We start from the raw sequence: 21,297 nt of genomic DNA, 5'->3' as shown, positions 1-21,297 counted from the left end.
GGGGGGATTCTATTTTTTTCACTCCATTCTCTATTCGAAATACTACTCTTTAAAACTATACAAAAATCATGTGAAACCAATTAAAAACTTCTATTATCTATCATGGTGACCATGAGTACTGATATAATGTGTTTTATGTGCAAATAGACTCAAGAAATTCTAGCTCTCATTCAGAAATTAGATGAATAATCTCATAAAAAAGTACTTTTTACATCAAAGTTTGGTGTTTTTAAGAATTATTAAAGGTACTAACAGTAACCATCAGCAATCTGTAGGAAAGCACTTTTTCAACTTTTTCAATTGTATGGAGTGTTGTTAATTTCGCTTAGCGAAAGTATTACGATAGCCTTTCTGCGGCGGCGGCGGCGGTGTCATCGGAAAAAAAATTAGAAAACGAAAGTGCTTGATACGGTGGACGAACTCACTAAATTTAATTTACAAATTACACGCTCGTATAACCACGGACGATTTTCGCGGGTTTTCTTTGGATTACGTCATATATCTTTGTGTCTTTAGCTCCACAGTTTTGATTTTCTCTTTATTTTCTTACAAGCATATACTTTATAAGAATCAAATTAATAACTCTTGATAGACGGTAATATACCTTTCGGTAATTAGTTCTTACAAAGTAAACAAAGTATGGCGCACAATATGAGCATATTTATTTTTCTTATAAGCATATACTTTATAAGAATCAAATCAATAACTCTTGATAGACGGTAATATACCTTTCGGTAATTAGTTCTTACAAAGTAAACAAGGGATGACGCACAATATGAGCTTACTTATTTTTCTTATAAGCATATACTTTATAAGAATATAATCAATAACTCTTGATAGATGGTGATATACCTTTCGGTAATTAGTTCTTACAAAGTAAACAAAGTATGGCGCACAATAGGACCATATTTATTTTTCTTATAAGCATATACTTTATAAGAATCAAATCAATAACTATTGATAGACGGTGATATACCTTTCGGTAATTAGTTCTTACAAAGTAAACAAAGTATGGCGCACAATATGACCTAATTTATTTTTCTTATAAGCATATACTTTATAAGAATCAAATCAATAACTCTAGATAGACGGTGATATACCTTTCGGTAATTAGTTCTTACAAAGTAAACAAGGGATGGCGCACAATATGACCTTATTTATTTTTCTTATAAGCATTTACTTCATAAGAATCAAATCAATAACTCTTTATAGACGGTAATATACCTTTCGGTAATTAGTTCTTACAAAGTAAACAAGGGATGGCGCACAATATGAGCATATTTATTTTTCTTATAAGCATTTACTTTATAAGAATCAAATCAATAACTCTAGATAGACGGTGATATACCTTTCGGTAATTAGTTCTTACAAAGTAAACAAGGGATGGCGCACAATATGACCTTATTTATTTTTCTTATAAGCATTTACTTCATAAGAATCAAATCAATAACTCTTTATAGACGGTAATATACCTTTCGGTAATTAGTTCTTACAAAGTAAACAAGGGATGGCGCACAATATGAGCATATTTATTTTTCTTATAAGCATTTACTTTATAAGAATCAAATCAATAACTCTTGATAGACGGTAATATACCTTTCGGTAGTTAGCTCTTACAAAATAAACAAGAGATGGCGCACAATATGAGCATATTTATTTTTCTTATAAGCATTTACTTTATAAGAATCAAATCAATAACTCTTGATAGACGGTAATATACCTTTCGGTAATTAGTTCTTCCAAAATAAACAAGAGATGGCGCACAATATGAGCATATTCATTTTTCTTATATAAGCATTTGCTTTATAAGAATCAAATAAATAACTTTTGATAGATATTACCTTTGTTTATTAGTTCTTAAAAATTAAACAACAGTTGTTCTTAAATTGGTCTCTTTTTTTAGCCATTTTAAGCCTCGTTGTTCTTGTAAAATTGTTTCATCAAGGCTCGATGTAAAGTAGATTTCAAATTGGCTTCAATCTCTACTTCTTGTTTTTCCTAAGTAGTTTAAATTCTAGGCGAAATTTTCGACTTTAAGTCGTCTTGTTTATGATTCTTTTGGTTGAGATTGTTGTTATATATCATTTCATAAATTCTGCATCCAATCGTACTCTTTTATGCTTACTTGTAGGGGGTGGAAGCATGCAGGGGCAGTACTCTCAGAGAAAATTCATAAAATGGGGGGTCATTATTAACTGATTTTGGGGTGATTTTCCGAAACAAACCAAGGGAAATGAAGGTTTTGGCACTTTATCAGGAAAATTCCATAAATTGGAGGTCATTAGAAAATGCTAATTGGGTGATTTTTACCAAAAAATTACAAAGTGACCACCTACAATTAAGCAGAGGTCACCAATGTCTCTTTTTGTATAAAAGTACCACATTTTCATATGATCACGTAAAAGTAATCTTAGTTTTGTTTTGCAAGTATAAAGTGGTATGAACTCTCTCTTCTTATGACATGACGAAACCAAAAATAATTCCTCGCATTACATTATCTTGAAGCATGCATGAAGGTTCACCTTTCCAGAAATTTCATTCTTCAACCAAATTCAATCAAATTGCTAAAATGTTGTTCCCTAACCTTTCTTCCAGTCTCTGTTATAAAACAAATTTTGTTTTCTTTTTCTATAATAGTTTTCAAAAATAAAACTAGCTACCTTTTTTTCCATGTGAAATTCATCAATGTCCAATGATGGGAGAAGAATCTCTCGAAACCAATCACAAATCTCGTGATCCATATATATATAGCTAGGTAGATTTTTCCCCATGATATTCCCGATGCCCGATGATGGGAGAAGAGCCAAACGTAAATCTTGTGATTATATTCAAGACACGATAACCTTCCACCAAATATTCACAAATAAGTCCTTTCCCATAAATGAATTCCAAACTTCATTTATCAAGCAAAATTGATTTAAGTTTTGTTTTTGTTGGTATCTCCTCTAAAGATAAACCAAAACAAAAATGTTTCCTCAGAATGAAAGTTGTCTTTTCTTTTTCTTTTATCACTCTTCAATGTATGATGATTTTCACAAAGACTCTGTGTGATGGAATTTTCATCTGCTTTTGTTTGATGATATTGCTGTGTGATTCTCTCAAATTTACTGATTAAATTGAACCAAAAATGTCCTCAAAAAGATAAGTAATTGCCTGATTATTACCAATTTTCAGGACTTTAATTCCTTTCTTTTTTAAAACACTGCATTGAACGCTTGCAAAGAAGTAAGGTCGTTTGCCGTACGAATGGCTACCCTTCAAATCGTTTCAATATTTTGCCGGCGACGAAATGCGACTGAAAATTATTTTTGTAGGAAAATCCTTTACGCTCAAAACGGTCGGTCTCGTATTTTCGAGAAATTTCCTTGAACCACCTCAAATTTGCCATTTTACTGGATGCATTTTGTGAACCAGGTTCAAAATTAAAGATTTTCCTAGCACAGAACAAAGCTAGATATCAATCCCGCAAAAAAAAAAATCATAACAAAGATTTTTTAGAGCGCAGGAAAGCTAGCTACGCCGTACACACAAAAATTAAAGATTTTTTAGCGCGGAAAAAGCTAAGTTTGTCGCGCGCACCACGGAAACGCACGCCATATGCATACAACCCCTGGTAACGTTTGTTTTTTTTTATTTACTAAAAGGGTTGGGGTGGTTCAGCTGAACCATACCACCACAGATCCGCCGCTGCATTACCAAACGAAGAGCCAGGATTCAAAGTTTGTTGTTGTTGTTGTTGTTGAGAAGAGAGGAGCGGGCGGTGAAGCAAAGTAGACATCGAATCGACAGGAAAATTGTTAAACATGGCGGATCGAGCAGTATGGTTTTCCCCTGAGGAACCGTTGCGTGTATCGGGCGGAGGGGCGGAGCGAGACGAATTTTGTTGACTTCTAGAGCCTTTTAAACGTTGAAGTTTTTCAGTCTGACGTTTAATTTCCTCAACTAAAACGTTTTTTTCTTCACGGAGTTGGTTTTCCTTATCACGTCTGATTGATTCTAGAAGCTCAGTTTCTTGATTTTTCAGGTCTTGAAGATGTTGGCGGTAATGATCTATCTGCTCTGTTGAGAAGGAACGAGAGTCGGGGCTTTTCCTCGTCTTTTCAGGAGATGAGCGATGATTTCGTGATGGAGAAGAAGACAGAGACGGCGGTGGAGGTGGACCTTGGCAGTTTTTGCCTGGATGACCAAATTCATTTAAGTCGTGACTTCTTTGACATCCAGGGCATTTCTTCTTTCTGGTATCAGTAGAGTTGTTATCTTCACTGGTGGGAGTAGTAGGTGGAGAAGTTAGAAACATGAAAATTGTAAAGAATAGTCTTTCAGCAAGCATTTTGACAGATAAACAGTAACAGGAGATAAATGTAAAAACAGCAAACAAGCCGTATATATATATAAAAGTTGCGAAGCGATCGAGGCAGGTCACTCGATTCGCAAGTTGCAAGCAAAATATTCATAGGGTCGTGGAGGGTGTCTATCTAAAAAATCCTGCATTACTAAAAGTTGGGGAAAAGTTGACAAAAACAACGACAAATTTCATAAGGAACGGCATGCAGAAAAAAACTAAAAAAAAACACGGTAAAAACAGCTAAAATTCCATATTGTGACCCGGAAAAGCCTAAATTTTAGGTATAATTGTGTTAATAGGGAAATCATGAAAACACTAAAATGTGGGTTTTCCACGATGTAAGTCCCTAATAAGTGTCCGTTTCGCTCCCACCATAAAAGGGCCCGCCAAAAACCGCGGGCGGCACATTATCCCGCAAACCTAGTGCCCTCTGCTCCCCGGGAATTTATAATGGATTTACAAAGAAAAATGTTATCCACGGTGAAATTATAAAAGCTATCGGGTCACTGAAACAGGCGTGCATTCTTTGCTTTTTTCTAAGAACAATTGATGGAGTGTATAAATACAGTAATGCAGAAATGGCATCTGTTCGACTCGAGAAGTGTCACTCTTATTAAATATTTGACATCTAGTCCTTTCGATACGGAAAGACAAATATATTTTTGACATCTTTTTACTTAAGGAAAGAAATTTTAGTGTATTTCTTGGAAATTTTCCAATAAAGTGCAGCCAGAACATTCTTTTGGGAAAGTCGTTAATCGTAAAAGCTAATTTCAATTCTCATTAATCTCATTTGTTAAATTAATCGTTGGAGCAGTTTGGTAACAAGGACTGAATGAATGATTGAATAGGTTTTAAGCAATGTGGAGTAGTGGTATATTTACATAATATAATAATCGATAACGCCAATACAAAAATATTAATATAGCATATATTGATGATTTCTTCGTAAAAAAAAAAACTTCTAGGTCTCGGTAGTCTTTCGTAACGATGGGAAGAAAGTTTCTGAAATAAAAAAATAGAAAAAAAACAACAACCTAGATATAATGAGTTCTTGAAAATAAACGACTGACAAAAAAGTGGAGTGGCAACGATTCATTTGGTATTTCCTCATATTATAATGAGCAATGATTATAATATTTCAGATGGATTTTTGTAGGGGTGGGGGCAAAATTTTGTAAGCCAGTGCTAATATTCCCAAAATAACGGATTTAATAGTTTCTTACCGCTGTTTCTCTTCTTTGCCGTGTCTAATTACTAACGGGTTTGAATTACGAATCCAATACGATTTTCCAACAGATGAAAGCATCCAATACTCGATAGCGTCAACTGAAATGTAAATTGGGTAAGTCTTTAATACCTTAAGGGAACTAATTTTTGCGGTGCGAGGGTTCTAATTTGGCGTATTTTGCGGGACTAATTTTCGCGGTAGACACCCTCTTTTTGCCGAAAATTAATTCCCGCGAAAGTCACCTTCAGGTAGTAGGATCAAACCAGTGAGGTTTTTCTTCACGGTTGTGAAGCGTAGGCGGTTGGATATTGATATTATCTCAACATAAGGAAAGTTTTTTTATGGAATTTCATTTTTATACTTGCATTAACACCCTAATAAAAGAAACATGTTTTAGGCTTTTAATTGTTTGTATTAAAAAGAAAGTATTAAACATTTCAAGATATTTAATAATACAACCCAATTTTCGTAGCGTGTAAAAGTGACCGATTTTCAATACTGTCCTTTCTCATCACCATTTTGATTGTTACATCACACTAAACGAAAAATCATGGAAAAGTGATCCAAGTTATCATTAAATTATTAATCATAAGAGATCCAAAAATATACGATGAACTATCACTACCTTCATAAAGTAAACTCTGTAATCCATATACGCTTCAAAAGTATTGAATTGTACAAAAAGTTCAAAAACATGAGTGCTCTTAAGTACTTAAACGCACGTTCCGCAATGAAATAGGTTTCTTTCAGTTTTATGCAAAATTATTGTGGATCTTTTTTTTGCCTATATGTATAGGTATATAATATTACACATACCTGTGTAAACCTTGCACAGGAGACTATATAATAAAGCTATTTCTATAACTGTGTAAACCTTGCACAGCAGACTATATAATAAAGCTATTTCTATAACTGTGTAAACCTTGCACAGCAGACTATATAATAATAACAATAAGAATACTAAAACTACTTCTTTACCTGTGTAAACCTTGCACAGGAGACAATAAAATATGCAATTTGTAAAAAGTATTGTTAAACTCCCCCTGAAAGGATACTAAACTGTTTAACCAACAAGAAGAAAAGTTCAAAGAGAAGACTTTAAAACACCCCTGTCTCACAACCCCAGTGGAAGTGGAAGTGGAAGTCGAAGTTTTTTCCACTATTTCTCCAAGTTAAACATTCTAGTGAGATGCATTTTCTTAGATTGGGGGTGAAATAATAAAACTTTCCCAGTGGAGCTGAAACTGTATGGTATTTTTCCCATTGTGAACAACATTTTGGCTAGATTTTTCAGTGGGGTGGGTTTCCCAACCGGTTTGTGAAACAGGGGTCTTTGGAATAATAGTGGTAAAGATAATGTTTTAAAGCAGTACATATGAAATAAAACGCAATTTAGTAGAGAAATTCTAACGCACGTTCCGCAATAAGGAATTGTAACTTTCAATCTTGAAAAATTGAATAAAAGATCAGTCGATTTGAAATTCATAACACTACTACCTAAATAAACACTATCAAAAACACATAACACTACCTAAATAAAAATTCTCAAAAACGCACACCACACGACCCCTCACCAGTAACTGAGATGTTGAAAACTTTTTCAGCAGTTACTGGATATGGTTTGTTGAATTGCATAAAGTTCTTTGGTCGTGGGTCTCGCCATTTATTCAAAAATCCAGCCTTGTCCTTAAATCCGTTCGCCTTAAAAAATCGGTATGATCTTATCGATGTTGGCCCTCCCTTCTCCTCTCTCATTTTTTTGTATCGTGTATATGTTATTGCGTTCTTTTTGTCTTTTTTCTCTTTTTTTTTGACTTTTCTAGTTGTTTCTCCAATTGTTCTATCTGTTGTCTTTGCCTTTCTATCTCTTCATCTTTCTCTGCCTCAATCTCTGCACTCAGCGAGTCGTCACTCATTGGTGGGTCTGATAATTCATTACTCATTCTGATATTGATTTATTATCTTAAACAAACAAAAAATTCAATCTGGATAATACAGTGCGTCTATAATAAATGTATTTAAAGTTTGGCATATCAATAGTCACATCCATTCTATAAACAATTTCTTAAATTTGATACGTATTTCAATATCAATTTTTATGGACACACTGTGTGAGACCCCCCTTCCAAAGCGAACCCTCAATTCATGCAATCATATAAATTTTTATTGAGTTTCACGCAATAACCTGATTTTTCAGAAAATTGGAAAGTTTTTCTGGAAAGATCAGGGAAACATTGGCAAATCGGGAGAACTGCACACAATCAGAGGAAAAGAGGGGAAATTCATGTATTCATGCACAAAATATGAATGTTTATGTGAACCGCTGGGGGCCCCTGTATCGAATTCTTTCTTGGTTTATCCTATCTAAAGAGAGATAATAGCATGCATTTCGATCTCAAATACTTTACTAACAATAATTATCTTTCTTTGGATAGCCTTGGCTTTTAGTTTGCATTTCCAATTTGGAAAATTGGAAATGCGTAACAGGGTACACCACGTGAAGGATAAGCCATAGGATTTTGTACCCCACCTTAAATTGTAACATCTGGTCTCCTAAACTATTTGTTCGCTAAAGTTTTAGAGAGATTAATATAAAAAAGCTTAAGGACATGTTTTTTTTGACTGTACCAAAATCAGGTTTTCGAAAATCGTGAAAATCGCTTTATTTTAGTTATTTCGTTAAGTTCCATAAAAGCTATTAAGATTGGACAAAAAATATCATCAGGGCTACTAATCTATTTTCTTATTTTTGAATAACGATAAGAAAGGGTTCAGCTGTCTCTGTTAGTGCCAATTTGAACTGGGTTAGTTGAAAATCGGCATTTTGGTACAGTAAAAAAAAACATGTCCTTAAAGAAGAACGCAAATCTCGTGGCTAATCATATAAATATACATTTAAAATGTTGTTGAGAAATTTAATATATCTAAAATTATCTTGAAAAGGATAGAAGTAGTAGTAGAGACCAGAAGGTACTTTTAAGGTACAAGGCTGTTTCACTGCGTCAGGCTACATTAGAAACATGGTTTACACCCTTACTGCAACAAACAACTGTCAGCATGTTACAAGGGTCACTGTGAAAACAACTATCAACATTCACAGTGTCATACTCTGTGTGTGACAAACAACTATCAACATGTCACCAGAGGGTGGAAACAACTATCAACATCCACCTTTGATGGAAACAACTATCATCATCCATCAAAAACCTGTCTCTAACCATGCGCAGGAAAGAAAATCAGCCTTGATTTAAAATATTGCCAGTGAAACGAAATCAATTACATGTTTTAAATAGTAATTGTTAACAGAATTCAAAGTAAAAGGGTATTTTACACGGCAATTTTTCAATTTTAAAAACTTTATAACAACAATAATAATATAAAGTAGTTGCCTATCAAGAGTCTTGAAAACAAGTTGAATGATAAGAAAAAGGACAAACAGGCAAAATAGGCAACTCAATCTACTTGAAAATTAATACATTGAATCGGTTATATTTGCTCAATGCTTGTGTAATAAACACCTTTCACAATCCGGATCTGTACAGTCAGCGTCAGATATGCCATCATCGCAAAATAAGTCAACTTCGCGTAGTAAATTCAAGTATTCTTGAATTGAGCATGTGTTTTCTGAAATTGTCTTTTTTGAGAGAGTTTGCAGTCTTTCTTCTTCTTTCTTTCTGAGCTTCAATTGTGGGTGACGATTAATATATTCTAAACGCTCAAATGGAATAGATTCAGCTAAACACCAATCTTCATCTTGTGTAACCCGTGAGAATGCAGTATAAGACGTCCCACAATTCAATTGTTCCATGGTAGTCTGAGGAGACAATTTAATTATAACATTGGTAATTTGTTGCTTCGGTCCGATTGTCATACCTTGAGACTTAGCAATGGTGATTGCATAACCTGTTATCAAAGGGAATCCAGTTCTTCTGCAGCATTTTGACACGTCCTCACAAGTAACAATATTTGCAGTTATTGGAACCCACGTTGGGTGGTTTTCGTCCCAGACAGGGCCCTTGTATCTAGGAAAGTCAACAACGACAATCTCTGGCATCTGAGGAGGTTTAATATTAGTTTTATAAATTATACTAACAACTTTACCAATGGCACCATTATTCAACCCAAGTCTGGTCATACAACCTTGATTTCTTGTTAAAATAACTCTACATCCAACGGCAATGGTTGTTCTGTTGGGTATTTGGGACATGGATTCTCTGGCGCTGTTGTGATGCTTACCATAGCCAGTACTCTTGAATTCAGCACAAATAGTCCTTTCTCCATTGGTCATTGTTGAATTCAAAACACGGCGGTTATAACTGCTAGCTTCTTTCCATGTTTCTGTTAAACAGATAACATTCGAAGTTTCGTCGTTAAAATTTCTTTGTTCATCAGTGGTTAAATTATCATAACAACGTTGATTTATCTCCTCCCAGTCTTTTCTGGTTACATTGCCAGTTCGCAGGTTGTCTAAGCGTTTTAACAAGGCTGCTTGATTGGGCTGTTGCCGCATGATTTCTTCTAAAATGAATACATCCTGGAAATCTTTGTAGGCAAAACCACCAGCAGAATCAATAGGGTCTGTCGAATCCAACACAATATCATACAGATTACGTTCCCCAATGGCTCTCAATTGGAAAATGTCACCAAAAAATTAAAAGTTGGAATGCAACCAAACGGTATACTTTGATCACTTTCCCTGTCTAATAGGTTTATTGAAAGTTGGGAAAACCGTTGATGAAACCAACCCAAAACATATTGTCCAACCATTCCTCTCTCATCAGCATTTAGACACATGAGAGAGAGTTTTTTGCCATCATTGTCGAGTGCCAGGCTTTTTAAATGTTTGATTTGATCAGAATTCATGGGACAACTGTCAAAAGTTATTCCTTTAGTTTTTCTAGGAATATTAACACATGAGTGAATAGTTCCGCCATCAGGTAAAAGAATACCTGCTGCACTAGTAGGAGCAACGTTTAAAACAGATCTATTACATTTGAAAATGCGACGCACAAGACGGGTGATAATTTTTACTACTTGTGACTTACCTGTACCCGCACAGCCTTGAACAATTAGTCGTTTGCAATGTTCATATCCTACAGCAAAATTTCCTCTCGCATAATCCAAAAGAAGTTGAATATTGTAGTTGACAATTAGCATTTGGATTGGATTTACTAATTTTGGGTCAACATCTGGCAATGTACAAAGTCTACCTTCCCTCTCAAATGCTTCATTTGCTTGCTTTGATACATCGGATAGCCAATTCTTTGTTTCTTCTATAAGTGTGTCAGGAAAGGATTGTACACCCAACCACATCAAGCCATTTGCGTGCCAGTCATAATCAATTCCACCATTGTATAGCACTTCCTCATCGACAGAAGCTTCTTCAATTGATAGTCTATTTTCTCTCGCAATATCTCTAAGAAGTTGGTTTCCCATTGTATCAACGACAGAGTCTTGTGAATTGACTATCTTGACTTCCTTCAAGTGTTGATTGAGAGAAATTTATTTCTTCTATTGGTTGATTCGGCTGATTGTTTTGTCTCTTTTGGCGTCTAACAACTTTCTTGTCATATTCAGCCTTGGCAAACTGCAGCATCATTCTCACAGATTCAGGGCAATAGTCAGAGTCCAGAAATTGAGCAAATGATTCTGTGTATGTATCAAATCCATTTTTCAAATCATCAACTTTCCTCCAAGTACCAGGAGAGAATTTCATTAATAGTTCTTTAGAAAAATCTTCACCTACTGGCCATATCCAAAAGCGCTGACATCCAGTAAATACAGGAACATGATCTTTGTTACAGGGTGACTTCTTTGCACAATCACACTTTTTTGCCCAGTCGTACAAAGTAATATAGGGATTTTCTTCCCTTCTTTTATCTGAAAGAAATTTGTCAATAATGGTATCTTTGGTAACTTTGCCATCTTTACCATTAGGATCAAAAAGCCTGAAACCGCTTAAACCAATTCTTTTAAATCTCCTGCTGCAGCTGTATAGCTTACCTTTAGTATTGATGTAATCAGCAGCTGAAGATGGAGTATCAACAAAACCAACTGTTTTCAAAAGCAGTTTTTGAGCGACAGACTTCAGAGAAACTGTTGGATCAGATTTATTCAGTATTTCCTTGTATATATCCATAAGGTCTTGTGTAGATTTGTTACCTTTACAACAATACCCAGTTATATACTTAATCAATGCCAATAAATCATCAGTGACTATAGCCTGGGTATCACATTGGGCTAGCCATGTTAAAGGTCTTAGAAGTATATGTTGAACCATCCTGGGGTGATCGTTTCTACCTTCAAATCTGGATATTTTACCCTCTGTAATTCTTGGCTCAAAAGGATTGATCTCTTTACCAGTTGATCTTTTAGATTTTTCATCGTATTCGCCAAAATGATGTCTGCAATATCGAATGACTCTCTCAATTGGTTTACCATCTTGATCTTTTTCCTTAGTGGTTACAGTTTTACGTCTAAGGCAGTACGAGCTACAAGTGTGAAGCATAACCTTATTGACTAAGTCAGTATGGAATGCTTTTAATTCTTCATCATCTCCTTGACATAAGACACATTTTTTCAACACATTGGCATCTACATCAGTTAAACTTCCTTCTGGCAAAGGCCAATTTTGTTTGTTAGGAACCCATTGTGGTGTTTGATCATCATTGTGTTGCACTTCACCTCCTGCATGGTGTAAGGATACAAACCCAGGAGAAAAAACCCCAGTGTCATTCATCTCATTTGTTTGAAGCCATGTTTCAAGATCTTTGGCAATATTTACAGTTGGGTCATTTTTATCTTGAGATAATATAGCTTTGACTTTATCATAGTGTTGTTTAGAAAAAAATAAGGAGTGTGAATGAATCTGCCCTCTTGATTTGGCGAATTCATATCGACTCCAAAATTCTTCATACTGAAAAAGCTCTTTTAATACTGTATTTATGTAATTGTGATGTCTTGCATCATAATATGATGTAACAATATGCTGGTTTTGAAGTAAGACTTGATGTCGAAACTTTGAGTCACTTTTGAATTTTACTTGGAGATCAGCTTCAAGATCTCCAGTAATTTGAGACAGGTACTTTATCAAAATGTTATGCAGTGGAATCCAGTGATGCTCTGCACAGCTGGAAGTATCAAAATAGGTAGGATAAACTTGGTGTTCTTTCAACATGAAAAAACAAAAGGAATCCAATTCATGCTTTCGTTCACGCCAATACGGAGCTGTATCAATTAAGTTAGCACTGAATGATAAAAATTTGCGCGGTATTGCTTCATCTTGATTTTCTAACTGTTCAAGTAACTCATCCCTGGTGATATGTTTCTCATTGATCTGTTGGTTGACACAAAAGGAACCTTGATCCAAAGCTTTTTTACGCATACTGATATTCATTAGGTGAAATTTGAGAAATCTGTGAGCAGGCACTCTGTTATCATTGCATAGCATATGTGCTGTACCCAGTCTTCATATTTCAAAGTTCTTGCAGCTTTAATAGTATAATCACATGTCCCATTTACAAAAATATGAGGATAACACATTGTGAAAAAACCATCGGTTGATAATTCTGGAATAGGTTTCTCTCTTTTGTTTAGGTGCAGCCTTCCTATGTCTGCTACTTGACCTGCTTCAAGAATTTCTTCAACATTAGCATTGTCACCCAGAAATGCACGCAATGCATTCTTAACATTTTCATCAGCATCAGAATTTGTTAATTGAGTTGCAAACCCTGATGCTGTTGTTAATTCTTCATCTACGGCAAGCTTTTCAAACTGACCAGGTGCTGGGCCTTTATCTTCATTTTTATTTTCATTATTGAACTTATCAGCAGAAACTATTGGAAGCCCTGGTATAATTCCAGCATCTTCAGGAATGTTTAAGAGGCGATTCTGCTCAATAATTACATCATGATAATATGGATTGGGCTCATGCAAAAAATATTTCCCTTTTAAAATTTTCCCAGAAATGTGATATTTCCTTCATATTGAGAATATCCAGGTTGTGGATTATCCAGTCCAAAAGCAGGGATACCAAAAACCAAACCATTAAGAGCTTTTTGTACCCTGTGTCGGGAGGCCATGTAAGCTTTTGAATTATTGCTACCACTTCTTATCAAGATGATGCCAATTTCAGATGGTAATTGAGGCAATTTGGTGAATATTTTTAAATTTGAAGGTATGGCAACTGCATGGCCCTTTGAGGCCAACATTCCGTACTTTAAACAATGAACATAGATTGCAATGGATATTTTGCGAATTAACAATGTTTCGACAAAAGTAAGGCCTTGGAGAAAAGAGGGTGTGTTGGCAAAGTGTTGATTATTATGCAACAGATTTCCCTCATTGTCACAGAAGCAATCAGTGGGAGGTGAATGAATCCCTGAAAAAAGTAGCGCATGATTTTTTTTTCGATTTTGTTTCTGATTAAATTCATCTTTACACCTAGTGCATCTTTGATCTTCTACTTGCCACTTATCAGCCTTCTTCTTAGGGACATGGGAAAAGAATACTGGCCTGACTTCTTGGCATGTGATACATCTATCTAAAGAATGCTTATCTTCCCCTTTGATGAAGTTTGATACAGCTTCTTTTACAAATCTATTTTCATGGATGTTAAGGTGCCCATGATGATGGTCACTCAATTGAATATTTGTTTCGTTCACACGTGGTTCTTCATTCATCTCATGATCATTCTGATTGTTCAATGGAATGTTATTGTTGTCAGAAGGTTGTCGATTAGTATTGATGTTCATAGAAGTGTGTGATAATTTAGAATTATTTTGAGTAAGACCTTTTAATAACCTGTCTGGATTTGTCTTTTTCTTGTTTAAAAGTTTGCCAGCTTTCGATTTGTTCTTATATGATGTTTCTTTTGAGGATTTTTTAAAAAATGCAGAAGGGATAACAATGCGTTGAAAATCAATATTTTTAAAAAGTGTTTTACCCTCTGGTTTATTTGGGAACGTAATTTTTATATCTGGTTTATCAAGCAAGTTATTTTTAAAAAGTGTTTTACCCTCTGGTTTATTTGGGAACGTAATTTTTATATCTTGTTTATCAAGCAAGTTATTTTTAAATAGTGTTTTACCCTCTGGTTTATTTGGGAAGGTAATTTTTATATCTTGTTTATCAAGCAAGTTTTTTTTAAAAAGTGTTTTACCCTCTGGTTTATTTGGGAAGGTAATTTTTATATCTTGTTTATCAAGCAAGTTTTTTTTAAATAGTGTTTTACCCTCTGGTTTATCTGGGAACGTAATTTTTATATCTTGTTTATCAAGCAAGTTTTTTTTAAAAAGTGTTTTACCCTCTGGTTTATTTGGGAAGGTAATTTTTATATCTTGTTTATCAAGCAAGTTTTTTTTAAATAGTGTTTTACCCTCTGGTTTATTTGGGAAGGTAATTTTTATATCTTGTTTATCAAGCAAGTTATTTTTAAAAAGTGTTTTACCCTCTGGTTTATTTGGGAAGGTAATTTTTAAATCTGGTTTATCAAGCAAGTTTTTTTTCAGTGGAGATGTACATATTGCTTTAACAGAACTCTCCTGTCTATAATTAGTAGAAGTTTTTACAATACATGACTTTTTTTCCTTTATTTCACTTCGCATAATTTTTCTTCGTTTCCTTATTGCCTTTGTGGTTTCATTTTTTTGAGGTGACAAAAAATTAGCTTTGTAAATGTCACATTCGTCTTGCAAAAGTATATCAACTCTATCCATTTTTTTAGTGAAAGAGGTAGCATCCATATTTTGGTTGTTTTTGAGTTTGAGCTAATAGAGACTTCAGAAATGTTTTTGTCAAATTTTATATTGCGTACAAGGTTATTATGAATTGGTATAGATGGTGAAATTTTTTGTGATTTTGATTTTTTATAAATTAATAAATATGGAACAGTCTCATCATTAACTTTACAGTTGAAATTAACATTTTTGATACAGAAAACTTTATCATCATTAACCGAATACCATGTATCTTTATATTTGACGGCCGATGTATAGTGACCACTATTTGCGGTTTCACCGTGATGGAAAATGACAGCTTGTAGGGGGGGGTTTTCAGGGGTCTTAAATACCGTCATACCGACAAGATTTTGGGTCAAACACCGTAATACCGTCGGTGAAGGAAGCCTAATACCGATACCGATATTGTTATTATATTTATGTTTATTTTCTCGAAAATAATGAATTTTCAGTTATCAAATCTATTGTGTAGTAACAAATGAGAAATTGTACAAACAAGTTTTGTACTTTATGAGGCCCCCCAGTCAACCCTCAATTCTTGTATTTACGCACAAATTTTTGCCAATTCACGTATTCACGCGCGAAAAAAAAACATTTTTGCTTTTACATCTTTGGTTAAACGATTGTGACCTTATTGGGCTAAATTTAACCTTTTTATGGTCTCTTTTAAACAGATTGACCTATTCTTATGGGATGGGCTGGAGTTTTTACAACAGACTTCACTAATTGGTTATTTGAAGTAATAGCGATGACGCGTTCTTTAGAAAAAGTAACAAATTTTATTACAGGTTAACGACCAACCAAATCAAACGAGAGCTTGTAAAAACTCCAGCTTGTCCCATTCTTATACCAAACATTTTCGCCAATAAAGTTTTTTGCTAGTTTTGTGACCTTATTCTCGATATCGTCCACTTTTTAAGGTCTCTTTTACAGCTACTTGAGCTTCTTTCATAAAGCAATATTTTAGGTCTGAATGCGCCAAAGTTACTTGCTTGTTACGGGAGGCAAATGCAAAAATAAGCCTTTCCCCCAATAATTTCTTCTCCGCAGACCCATAAGATGTCTTTTATATTGAGAATTAATTCAAAATCGAGGTTTGGGCCAATCATGGTCTGAGAAGCCGTAGACTTCAACACAGGCTTCATAGAGGTGGTGCTGTGGTGCAAAGATGGAAAGATGAAAGAAAAAAAATGTAAAAAATAACGCGAGCGAAGCGAGCGCGAAAATTTTTCGAGAATTTTCGCTCTCCTTTGTTATTGAAAAACGGCCTTAATACGCTATTGTTAGCCAAGTATGCCTTGTTTGGTCATACAATTTTTGATTTTATTTAACACTGACCATTTGTTGGCAAAAATATGGTACGGCGAGCGACGTACCTGCCGTACCCGGTGCGGCGTTCCAAGAGTTTCGCCCAAGAAAAAATTTAAAATTTAGAATGCCTAGATTGCCTGAAAACGCATCATGTGCATCATGATGTGAATTATTTTTTAATCGTTCGATGCTGCACAAGATGCTTTTAGAACTACTTGATGCAGTATTATCATCACAAAAGTTGTCATTAAAAAATGCGCCCGCAGAAAAATAGCAAAAATTGTTTAGTTATCGTAAAGTTTTGCTTATTTTGAATAACCTCACCATGACAATAACTCAATAGGACATCCTAGATTGTGCGAGCGAAGCGAGCAAGAAAATTTTACTGGTTAAAATAGCGGAAGAGACTTATCTTTTTTGAAAATTTTTCGTCATGAAACTTATGAAGAAACTAAAAGGTAAATAGTTTTATACCGAAATACCGTTTTTTATTGATAAAAATATCGAAATACCGACAAAAAAACAGGCAATTTACCGATACCGGTAGAAAATGAAATACCGTAATCCCGTCGTTTTTTTCTCGTAATACCGATTTACCGGGGGTAAAAAGGTCCAATACCGTCATACCGTAAAAGTGAAACCCCCCCCCTTGTAAACTCAAATTTCCCAAAAGAACATTCTCAAAATTTTCTTCAATTACTAAATCAGGTACCACTTTTCTTGAATTCTGCGTTGTATGATCGTAACGGAACATACCCAATGTAATAATAAGGAAATCAGATATATGCAATAATGTTCTAGATCTAATAGCATTTGTTCGAACGGAGCAATCAGAGCACTGATATAATTCATCAAGTGGCTCTCCAAATGGATCGTCTACTAGCTTAATCAGCTCTTGCTTTATCGAATTACCTTCTCTATTTGGAAATTTGATGTGACACGTTTGTTCAAAAACTGTTTGATCAGAAACATTCTGGCAACTTTTGCACAGTATTGACTGTAAAACTGAAGTCTTAAACACTGATTGCTCAGTATCTATTGGAGAAATTTTATCCAAAATATGAAGGAGACATTCATGTGCATCAAACTGTTCACATCTTGCATGTTCATAACCTGGCAGCTCAAAATATGGCAATAATGGGTATGTTTCTAATGGGGCATCAGAGAACGTTATAGAAATAAATGAGTGTTTCATCACATTTATAACTGGGTCATTTTCAGCACTATTTTCATATTCACAAACAAACTTCCGAAAGGCATCAACTGAATACAATGCTTGAATAACAGAATTGAAAAAACACACATTTCGACCAAAATTGGTAAGCCCTGTTGGACAAATTCTGTCTGGAGAAGCTGACATATTATCAAAATAATCAATTTTGCAGTACAGTAAACACGGCTAGCAAAAAATAATTAATTCGGTTAAAAAATGGCAAACAAAAGTTGCTTAAAATACACGGTATCTTTTAAACAGAAAGGCAAGCAAGGAGGATATACTCGAAGACCAAATGTAAAAAATGAGAACAAATTTGTGGCACAATAAATTTTAAAATTGACTTCCCTGATCTGAAGACCAACAACCAACCAAACAATGAACAATAACAGGCCAGTGCCTTCTTTCTTTGCTGTCGATTTGATTGAAATGAAAGTCGAAACCAAACCAATGACCAAAACAGAACGATGACAATCAAGGATCGAAGCCAAGAAAAACAGGACAAATTATAGTAAATTGTAATGATGATAACAGAAAGTAATGACTCAATAAAAATTCAAAAAAACAGCCAAGCAGTTTCTCAGAATTGCGATTCAGCCAAATTCGGAGAGAAAAAAAAGAATAATCCCTTTGATGATAAACTGAAACCATGGCAACGAATCTGTAGAACCAATCAGTGTCAAGATATCTCTATCGCCGTGACGTCAAAAAGGACAGGGAGCATAATGGCATCACTTTCGTTTTGCAATAAATTCAAATATAACAATTTACTATAACGGAGGTAATTTGTTTTATCATTTCCCGGGATATTCTTCACGTTTGTTATCTCCTAAATATTGACGTCACGGGTCACGGAGGGTAGACTCGTTCTTCGTATCATTCTGACGTATACGTCAAATTTGATATGACGGAGGTAATTTGAGTTACCATTTCGGTGAATATCCTTCATATTTTATCCCCTAAATATTTTGGTGTCGCGCGACTCGGAGATTCGAAACGTTTTTCCCCTCTCCCTGCCTTATAGAGAGTCGAAAGGATAGATAGTTAAAGGTACGCACACACGATAGCAAAACTGCTTCGCTCATAAATTCGCTTCGCAAAAACAGCAGTCTGCACTGAAGAACTGAAGAACTGAAAAAGGCCCATGTGGAAAATCTGAGGTCTTAAAAGGGGCATGAAAGTGAGGCTAAAACAAGAGTCCGGATTAGGACCAAAACAAACCAATTGCATCTAAACCCTGATATACAAAAACATATATCAGACACTAATAATGATCTTTTAAAAAGACTATTTATTTCTTGTCTACAGAATGTCAATTTCATAAACTAAATACCACCTTCATTTTTCTTAAAACACACGCGTTTTATATAACGGTGGGGGCGTACGCGGTTTTGAATTACCGCCATCCCGGCCATTTTCTTGAAAATTATCGTTATCCCGTCCAAAAAGTTTCAAAAATACTGGTCCCGCTGTTTTTCCCATAAAATTCTAAGGAATAGAAGTCAAAAATTCGTTCCAAAAGTATAAAAAATAGCTCTGCAATTAATGACAGAAGAAACAGACATTTTTTTTACGTTTTGTACACATCAACACACTAAACAGTAGCTTCAGAGCTGCGGGGACAAAACTCATTTGACCTTTTTGGCGCCCCTATTTTTTCGCCCCATTCGACCCTTCTCTTTAAGTACTTGATCAACGGATTTATTCACACTTTAAGACAATTTATTCTTACTGTCCTAAGCCCGTTCAGTTGTTGGAGTAGGAAATGCAGGCAATACGAGTGAAGATTATTTTCTCAAGATCCTAAGAATAAATTTTCTTAAAAAAGGATCTACTGTTTACACGGTAAAAACGTAACACTCTATTATAAGACATATAACATGCTCATATAAAAACCTTCTTTATCGTTTGAGATGTTCTAGGAAAACCTGTGATTTTTATTCCACGCTTTGTTGCTGGATATGCATTTTAGTTTAGTTTTCTATGAACTTAAACTTGATTAATGAATGATGATTAATTAACCTTAATGCAAAAATCTAAGAACTACGTAAAGAAAATATGCGAAGGCAGAGGACGCTTTAACTCGATTCTAAAAATGGTTAAGTTAAGATATGAAATAAATGCCCTAATAATCTACAAAATAAGCGCCTTTGAAAGCTCTGGAGAATTTTTTCCGAGTAGGTCAGTGTCAATTTGTAATAAGATCTTTTTTTCTGTAGACATCAACATAAAAGTCCTTCTAACCTGACCTGAAGTATAAAGGATCTCAATCTCGTTTTAACGCGCTTAAAGGAATGGCCTTCTGTTGTAAATGTCTCTTCAGTATACGTAGCAGATGAAACATCGTCTAGAACATTTATGTTAGCGTTAGGATTTGGAATGTCAGTTCTCCTCAACGTCAATCATTTCGGAAGCACTTTTCTCTTCCACGTCTAATGGAGAAACCGCAATTCCGGGGGGGGTGGGATACTAGGGCAAGATGGGTTACGGGATGCTCTGCTGGTCAGGGTACCTTTTTTAACCTCCACGAGTCCCAGGTAGGGTCGCAAAAACACCAAAATAGAAAAATCAGTCCCTCGTAGGGTACCTATTATGTGGGGGGCGTACGGGAAAGCGGTTTTGCGCGGTTTGTCGGTTTCGGCCCTTTTTTTTGTCGGTTTATCGGTGAAGAGCTCGAAATATGTCGGCTTATCGGTGAAGGGAAAACATCACGGTGTCGGTGATTGAGCTGTTTATGTTCGGTTTATCGGTGAAAAAATCAAAAAATAGCGGTTTTTCGGTGATTATCACATACGTCGGTTTCTGAGAATTGATTATCCTTGTGCATAAATAATCAAAAATCAAGAAGTAAAATTTTCTTTGCTCGCTTCGCTCGCAGAAAACACCAGGAGTGACCTAGTTAAATAACATATGTTCAGCAATAGCCCATTAGTAAAAGCTCGGATGGAAACAATTGTTTACATACAGTAGCGTGGTGGCAGGGGGCAACTCCCCCCTCCCAGTGGAGGCTTTTTAAAGGGGCGTTAAAAGAAGAAAGTTTTCTTTCGTATTTGCTCTTTAGTATGTAGCGCCTCTTTCCCTTTAAGGCGCCCTTTTACTAAACTTTTGCTCAAATTTAAGCTCTATTTTGGAAAAACTTTCCCTCGCTTCGCTCGCATCAAACAGAGTCAACTTTTTGCATTGAATTTTTTAGAATAGGCATAACCAATAATAGTTCCTCAAGGATCGTATGTGGAATTTTTCATAAGATTTGTCATATATTATATGCCTGATTTTAAAGTTTTTATAATTTTATAAAGTTACTAAAATAATTTTACGTGGTTTTATTTTGTTCCTTTTCTAGTCGAAAATTTTGTGCTCGCTTCGCTCGCATTTCAGTATCATTATACTCTAATTGACTTTACGCAAATTCATCTCGATAAATAATGTCGCAAATTTTTCTTGCTCGCTTCGCTCGCAT

General features: G+C 35.0%; 1 long non-coding RNA gene across 1 annotated transcript; it reads right to left on the bottom strand.

The window, feature by feature from the left end:
- Positions 1-5,197: 5,197 nt before the first annotated feature.
- Positions 5,198-6,669, bottom strand: LOC136802660 (uncharacterized). The gene is made up of 2 exons (XR_010846031.1): positions 5,572-6,669; positions 5,198-5,350 (listed from the first exon to the last, which is right to left on the bottom strand). It is a non-coding gene; the product is annotated as an uncharacterized lncRNA (long non-coding RNA).
- Positions 6,670-21,297: the final 14,628 nt, after the last annotated feature.

Source organism: Clytia hemisphaerica, unplaced genomic scaffold (genome assembly GCF_902728285.1).
Source record: "Clytia hemisphaerica strain Z4C2 unplaced genomic scaffold, Clytia hemisphaerica genome assembly, whole genome shotgun sequence".
In the NCBI taxonomy this organism is placed as follows: domain Eukaryota; kingdom Metazoa; phylum Cnidaria; class Hydrozoa; order Leptothecata; family Clytiidae; genus Clytia; species Clytia hemisphaerica.
This window is presented reverse-complemented; position numbering and strand designations above follow the sequence as displayed.